This window comes from Simochromis diagramma, unplaced genomic scaffold (genome assembly GCF_900408965.1).
Source record: "Simochromis diagramma unplaced genomic scaffold, fSimDia1.1 OVJJ01000545.1, whole genome shotgun sequence".
Lineage (NCBI taxonomy): Eukaryota > Metazoa > Chordata > Actinopteri > Cichliformes > Cichlidae > Simochromis > Simochromis diagramma.
The window spans coordinates 7792094-7799494 of record NW_024387371.1 but is presented as its reverse complement, the minus strand read 5'-3'; positions in this window follow the sequence as shown (position 1 = coordinate 7799494).

Here is a 7401-nt window from a genome sequence, read left to right as displayed (position 1 = left end):
TGGTTTCACTTCACAGGTGGGCCAGTCAGGGTTCATCTGTGGAATTTCTTGCCTTCTTAATGTGGTTGGGACCATCAGTTGTGTTGTGCAGAAGTCAGGTTGGTACACAGCTGACAGCTCTATTTGACAACTGTTAGAATTCATGGCATAAACCATCAAGCGTTATGATGAAACTGGCTCCCATGAGGAGCGCCCCAGTAAAGGAAGACCAAGAGTCACCTCTACTGCTGAGAATAAATTCATCCAAGTTCCCAGTCGCAGAATTAGCAAGTTAACAACACCTCAGATTAGAGCCCAGATAAACGCCACACAGAGTTCCAGTAGCAGACACATCTCTACATCAACAGGACAATGAGCCCAAACACACCTCCATGCTGTGTCAGGGCTATTTGACCAAGAAGGAGAGTGATGGAGTGCTACGCCAGATGGCCTAGCCTCCACAGTCAACTGACCTAAACTCAATTGAGAGGTTTGGGATGAGATGGACCGTAGAGTGAAAGGGCCAACAAGTGCCCAGCATCTCTTGGAACTCCTTCGAGACTGTTGGAAAACCATTTCAGGCGACCACCTCATGAAGCTCATCGAAAGAATGCCAAGAGTGCGCAAAGCAGTAATCAAAGCAAAGGGCAGCTATTTGGAAGAATCTAAAATATTAAACGTGTTTTGAGTTATTTCACATATTTTGTTTACTACACAATTCCATATGTGCTCATTCATAGTTTTGATGCCTTCATTGAGAATCTACAATGTAAATAGTCATGAAAATAAAGAAAAACCATTAAATGAGAAGGTGTGTCCCAACTTTTAACTGGTAGTGTGTGAGTTTAAGAGTGCTGTTTGCTCACCTCTAGCAGCTTGGCCACCTCAGGATTGAAAGGTGCTGTTTTGATGTAGTGAAGGAAATGGGGAAGTGAAATCTCTGCTCCTGGCTGACCGTAATCTTGATGGTCTTGATGGTCTCACTCAAATAAAATCCTGAGCACCACTTTAAATCACTCCACAGTCACCTGAACCTGTTGAACATTAACACTGAAACCACAGACTGTTTATGAAAGATGGACATCATGACATCACCCATTGTTTTTTATGAACCAGTACTGGGATTCCCATTGGCCGCCTACTGTAGTCCGTGTGGGTCTGTCTACAGAGATGCTACACGAGTTCCCCCTCAAAAAGCCTCAAATCAGAGCGCATACTCGAGTTCACCACCCTAAACATGTTGCAGCTGTTTAGCTCACAACATCTGAATATTTGTGGGGAAGAAACTGCTTATTAAAACTATTGTATTAAAATTACTGTGACCAGATTTCACGACTGAAATGTCCAACAGTGCAGTCTGGAAATTATATAATGGAGGTCATAAGTCAAAAGACCTTGCTTTAAAAAATGTTTCATAATAGGTTATGCAACATTATACTTGAATTAGTTGTAACCTCACTATGGTTTAGTGAGGTTTTCCAAAAACAATACTTTGTTGGGAAGATACCTCTCCAGGAGCTCTGAGTGTTTGTTACATAACGCTGAACACTTGAGAGAGGATTTGATTTTTGGCAAGAATTCTTGGTTTGAGTAACGATCTCCATTCCTGGCATTCAGAAAAGTTTCTGATGGAGTTGCACGTTTTAAAATAGAAATTCATAGAGGTCTATGTTCCTGGAAGTGGGTTTACTCAGTTATTTGGTAAACTTTCCCAAGAACAAGTTGCGTATTCCTGAAATTATACACACAGTCTTCCAAGATCTTCTTCAGGTTTGTCTCAGAGTTACTGGATAACTTGCTTGCTTGTGTCTCTGCTGGCAAAGTATTTAAAGAAGTTGTGAAATGTGTATTTGAACCTTGACTGTCCTATTTCCTGGAAAGCTGCGGATATTGATTGGAAAAAATTAGACTGAATATTCCACAGTCCTAATTTATTCATTTTTGAAGAGCTGAAGAAATGTTAAATGTGGGCAAAAGTGCAGACGTTTGAAACCAGGCAGAGGCATTTCTCTTTGTCTCCATGTCATTAGTGGGGTTAAACAGTAGGAGCTGACATTCCAAACTCTGCTTCTATATATTTAGGATTGTTTAGGATTTATGAGATCGCGTGTATGAGTGAAAACACTTGTTCAAGAAAATCCCCAGTGCCACGTAAAATATGCTATAACCTAACAAAATGTATTTACTTACATTTTATTCAAATTTAGATTTTAAATTAAATACATGTACAAGCAATGTGGACACACAAATTGAAATGTACAAATTTCAAACCCTAAAATTATTGTATGATTCTTGAAAACACTGATCAGGTGCTACAGTGTTGCTACAACATCCCTGGTAGAGGTCGACTCATTTTTTAACGGCGATACGAAGATCAGCTGGTGAAAACCCCAGTATTCTGCTCCTGATTGTTTTTTTCTTCCAGGGACACAACCTATAAACACTTTTCCCCAACATATGTTATACATTATTTATTCCTTTTATTTAATTTAATGTATTTATTATTATTAATAACAATTATTCATTTATTTTGCTCAGTTCAATGCAACAATGCTCTCTGCCTTCTTGCTTGTTTCAGCCATCATAACTCCTGATACTGATTATCAAATAGCCAATATCAGCTGATAACACCGATGACTCAGCAGAGCACTAATTCCCTGGTAGTGCCCTGTTTTTGGATCTGATATTAGGCTCATAAGACAATAAAAATGTTTGTAAATCACCTGCAGACAACAGGGGGAAACAGATTGAATTTGAATCTGTATTTCTTACTGATGCTCATCAGGTAAAGACAGAATCATTAAATGCTTTGTAAACTTTAGACCCTCCTACCAGCCATCCACTGAGGTCCAGGGGATATTCCAGGAAACATGAAAATATTTTCCAAAGAGCTGGTCAGCAAATTCTGCTTTTGTACCTGCTGTTCTCTTATCTGGAGCATAACTTGTTCCAGAAAAGGACACGTCAGCAGCAAATGTTTCCATGACGATGCATTTTGGTAAGAAGTACAAACACTTCTAACAGTGAAAACCCACTTACATTAACCCTGAACTTGCTAAGCCCCAAATTCTGCTTCACTGTGCAAGTTTTCTTTCTTCTTTCTTTAGTTTTGATTATAAAAAGCCCTTTTTGTTGTTGAGAAAATCCAAAAAACCTCTTTTGTGCAAGGACTTTTAATTGACAGTCAACTTCTGAACAACTACAGCTCTTCTACTGTGTAATATTATTAAAGTTTGATTTGGTTTTGACTGGAACAGCAACTTGAACTGTTCAATTCAAACTGAAAGATGTAAGAAATGAAAGCAGAGTAAAGATCAGCTGAAAGGAAAGTAAATGAGATGGAGAAGATCTGCATGTCACGATATGCTGGGAGAAAGTAGCTAAAAGCAGACGCCACGGGCACAATGATGCAAACAGAAGAGCAAACCTTTACTTTCGGTCAAAGACAAATTCCACAAACACAGAAATCCATGAGAATGAAACGGCACATGTTTAACTTACAGAGAAAACAACATGAAGAAACCAACACACTGTGGACTGAAGGAATAAATACACAAAGGCTGATTAGGGGAATGGGGAACAGGTGGGTAAATAAAAAAACACAAGACAAAGGAAGTAAAACTAAATCCAACACACGAAAGACAAAAAATACTAGCAAATTAAAATGGGAAGTAACATAACAAAGAGACAGAGGGTGCGTTCCAAATGTTTCTTCTATCTCCTATCCCTAACCTCTTTCCTCGCAATGACCTGGATGAAAATGTCATCCAGGTCATTGCAAATGAAGAAGAAGAGCAGTGCGCTGAGAACTGGAACAGCCTTACACTAGCCTCTCCTTCTACAGCGTGACATCTGTTATTATGTAACGACAATGTGCAGAAGATGGACCACAAAACTCTTATCGTACTTCACCACAGCGCTTTCTTACCCCGTTGTTTTATAGAGGTCATATAAATGAGAACAGCCTGTGGAAAAATATCGCTTCAGTGCAAAGGTTGGAATTGTAAACAAGAAGAAACATGCAGGTCCAGAAACCTGCAGCAGCTGAATTCCTTCTCTTGACCTTAAAAAGCTGCTGGATTTATTAAAGAGGCTCCGTGTTGTGACTGAAAGCTATAAACAGGAATATTTTGGCAGCTGGCCTTGTAGCATATGTATTTGTAAAAATTTCACTTTTAGGTGGAGAATATTTAAATGAGTCACAGAAATGAGAATTAAAAAGTCTGTGAGACAGAATTTACTGTAAATTGCATAAGGAAAAAAACTTGGAGTGGTGTTAAAACTTGGAGAGTTTATTTTCAGGAGGAGGAGATGTTATCAGAGTGCACAACTGGTACTTTGCATGGATGAACTTTGGCTCTATCCTAAAATTCTTGGCTCCTCACTGACACAGTTTTCATGAAACGAAGCAGATATGTAGGGGAGACCGGGGATAGTTGTAACATGGGTCAGTTGTAACACTTCCAATTTCTCCAATCAGGGCTAAGTTTCAAATGATGTGACTCATCCTGTGCATGCCCAATTCAGTTCTGCTATCACATGTGAAAAATCAGCACATTTTGTCAAACACAGACAATTTAACAAGAAAAAAAGTAATTTGTATGGCAAAAAGTAAGTTTTTCTACTTTATTTCAATTTCTAATAGCATTATCTGCTTTGCAGTTAAACTCATCAAACTTAAATTATGTTATTTGTATGTCTATGGGGATATATTCTGTGTAGGTCTTTAGTGCTAATGTTTTAGCCGTTGGCTGTAATGTTAGCTAGTTCATGGCTATAGGAGTCTGGGTCAGTTGTAACAGCAACAGTCTGGGTTAGTTGTAACAATAATGCAGATGTTACAACTTACCACACTATTACTTTAACTTACATTAAACAAGTTGGGGCAACGACATCAGCAGAGAGAGGTTCACTGGTCGCTTTTGTATATGCGGTTAATGCCATTGGCAACACAATTCCTCCACTGTTTGTGTTCCCACACACACATTATGCAGACCACTGTGTCAGAGATGGACCAGTAGGAAGTACTGGTAGTGGAAATAAATCAGGATGGGTGTGAGAAACAGATTTCCTCATCTTTCTGAAGCACTTTGCAAACCACGCCAAGGTAAGCCATGATAAAAAGTAATGGAATTGCAATGCTGGTGAACAATTACATTTTTTCAGCTTCATTGTTATGTTTAAAATTGGTGCAAGAGTTGTAGGTTATGATGCCCACTGAGCCAATGAGGCCAAACTCAAGGAAGACCAACCAAAATTAATGAAATATTCAGTTGCAGAAAATTCCATTTGTCTTTTTTGGGGGGTTGGAATATGTTCAAAAGCTAGATTTCTGCATTCTGTCACACACACACACAGCTACATAAATGGCTCTAAGTGCATTCATGTGTTGAATAAACAAAGATTACATGTTAATATTTTGTTAGTACCCTTATTTCATTGTGTTACATTTTACCCCAGGATATGTTACAACTAACCCAGACTATGGGGTTAATTGTAACATTTCACTCTTCGTGTTTGAGACCATACCATGCAATGGGTAATTGTGCTGCAGAGAAAATAGCTCAAATCAAAATCAAATCAAATCAAATCAAATCACTTTTATTGTCACGTCACATGTGCAGGTACGTTGGTACAGCACATGTGAGTGAAATTCTTGTGTGCGAGCTTCACAAGCAACAGAGTTGTGCAAAATACAATAATGTAAACAAGCAAAATACAAGAATGGCTACATCTGAAACTAATAAATATATGTACAATATATAATAGTATATGCATTTCTGGATGTGTATACTAAATATTTTTCTACGTGTGTGTGTGTGTGTGTGTGTACACATATTTTACAAATTAAATAGAGTAAACAATAAATAAAATATATAAAAATATACAGAGTTGAGACATGTGCAAAACAGTGGCATTACTGTACAGTGTGGAGTGCATAATGTTGAAGTTCCAGTAGTGAAGCTGAGGTGTCTATGAAGTGTTCAGCAGTCTGATGGCCTGATGGAAGAAGCTGTCTCTCAGTCTGCTGGTACGGGACCGGATGCTGCAGAACCTCCTTCCTGATGGAAGCAGTCTGAACAGTTTATGGCTGGGGTGACTGGGGTCCTTGATGATCCTCCCCGCTTTCCTCAGGCAGCGCTTCCTGTAGATGTCTTGGAGGGAGGGAAGCTCACCTCCAATTATCCGTTCAGAGCACCGCACTACTCGCTGGAGAGCTTTGCAGTTGTAGGCGGTGCTGTTGCCATACCAGGTGGTGATGCATCCAGTGAGGATGCTCTCAATGGCACAGTGATAGAAGGTCCTGAGGATGCGGGGGCTCATGCCGAATCTTTTCAGTCTCCTGAGAAAGAAGAGGCGTTGTTGCGCCTTCTTCACTGTTTTGTTTGTGTGTACTGACCACGTAAGATCCTCAGCCAGATGTACACCAAGGAACCGGAAGCTGCTCACTCTCTCCACAGCAGCGCCGTTGATGGTGATGGGGGTGTGTACTTCTCTGCACCTCCGGAAGTCCACTATCAACTCCTTTGTCTTTGCGACGTTGAGGGTGAGATGGTTGTCTTGACACCAGTGGGTCAGGGCGCTGACCTCCTCCCTGTAAGCCGTCTCATCACCATTGGTGATAAGACCCACCACTGTAGTGTCGTCCGCAAACTTCACAATGATGTTGGAGTTGTTAGTGGCTGTGCAGTCGTAGGTGTAGAGTGAGTATAGGAGAGGGCTCAGTACACTGCTTGTAGCTGCACTATTTAGTAGCAGAGACATGTAAATACTTTGCATTACATTTTGAATCCACTACCTTAAAAGAGCTTCAATTTACAGACAGAAATGTCAAAAATGTTACAACTATCCCCGGTCTCCCCTACTGAAATGAGCTTCTTTTTCTCAGCAGTGTGCACGCAGTGACTTCTGCTGAGTCTGTAACAAATAAGGGAGTCATTGTGTTAGATTAATGCTTGAATGTTGCAATGTGGTATTAATGGGCGATCGTAGCTCAAGAGTTGGCAGTTCGTCTTGTAATCGGAAGGTTGCCGGTTCGAGCCCCGGCTCCGACAGTCTCGGTCGTCGTGTCCTTGGGTAAGACACTTCACCCGTTGCCACCTACTGGTGGTGGTCAGAGGGCCCGGTGGCCCTAGTGTCTGGTGGATGACTGAATGTAGTGTAAAGCGCTTTGGGGTCCATAAGGACTAAGTAAAGCGCTATACACATACAGCCCATTTACCATTAAAACTAAAAATGCATGTGCGCATACAGGCACGTAGCATAGTAAAGGGGACGGTTCGCAATTTGATAGTAAACAGTGTTTTGTGTTGTTCTGCACGTTGCACGGGTCAGCTCTCTCACACAGATTTCAGGTTTAGGGTGGAGCAGTTTATAATGATGCAGCCCTCGAGTAAGACAACACCTCTGGTCCAACCTAAC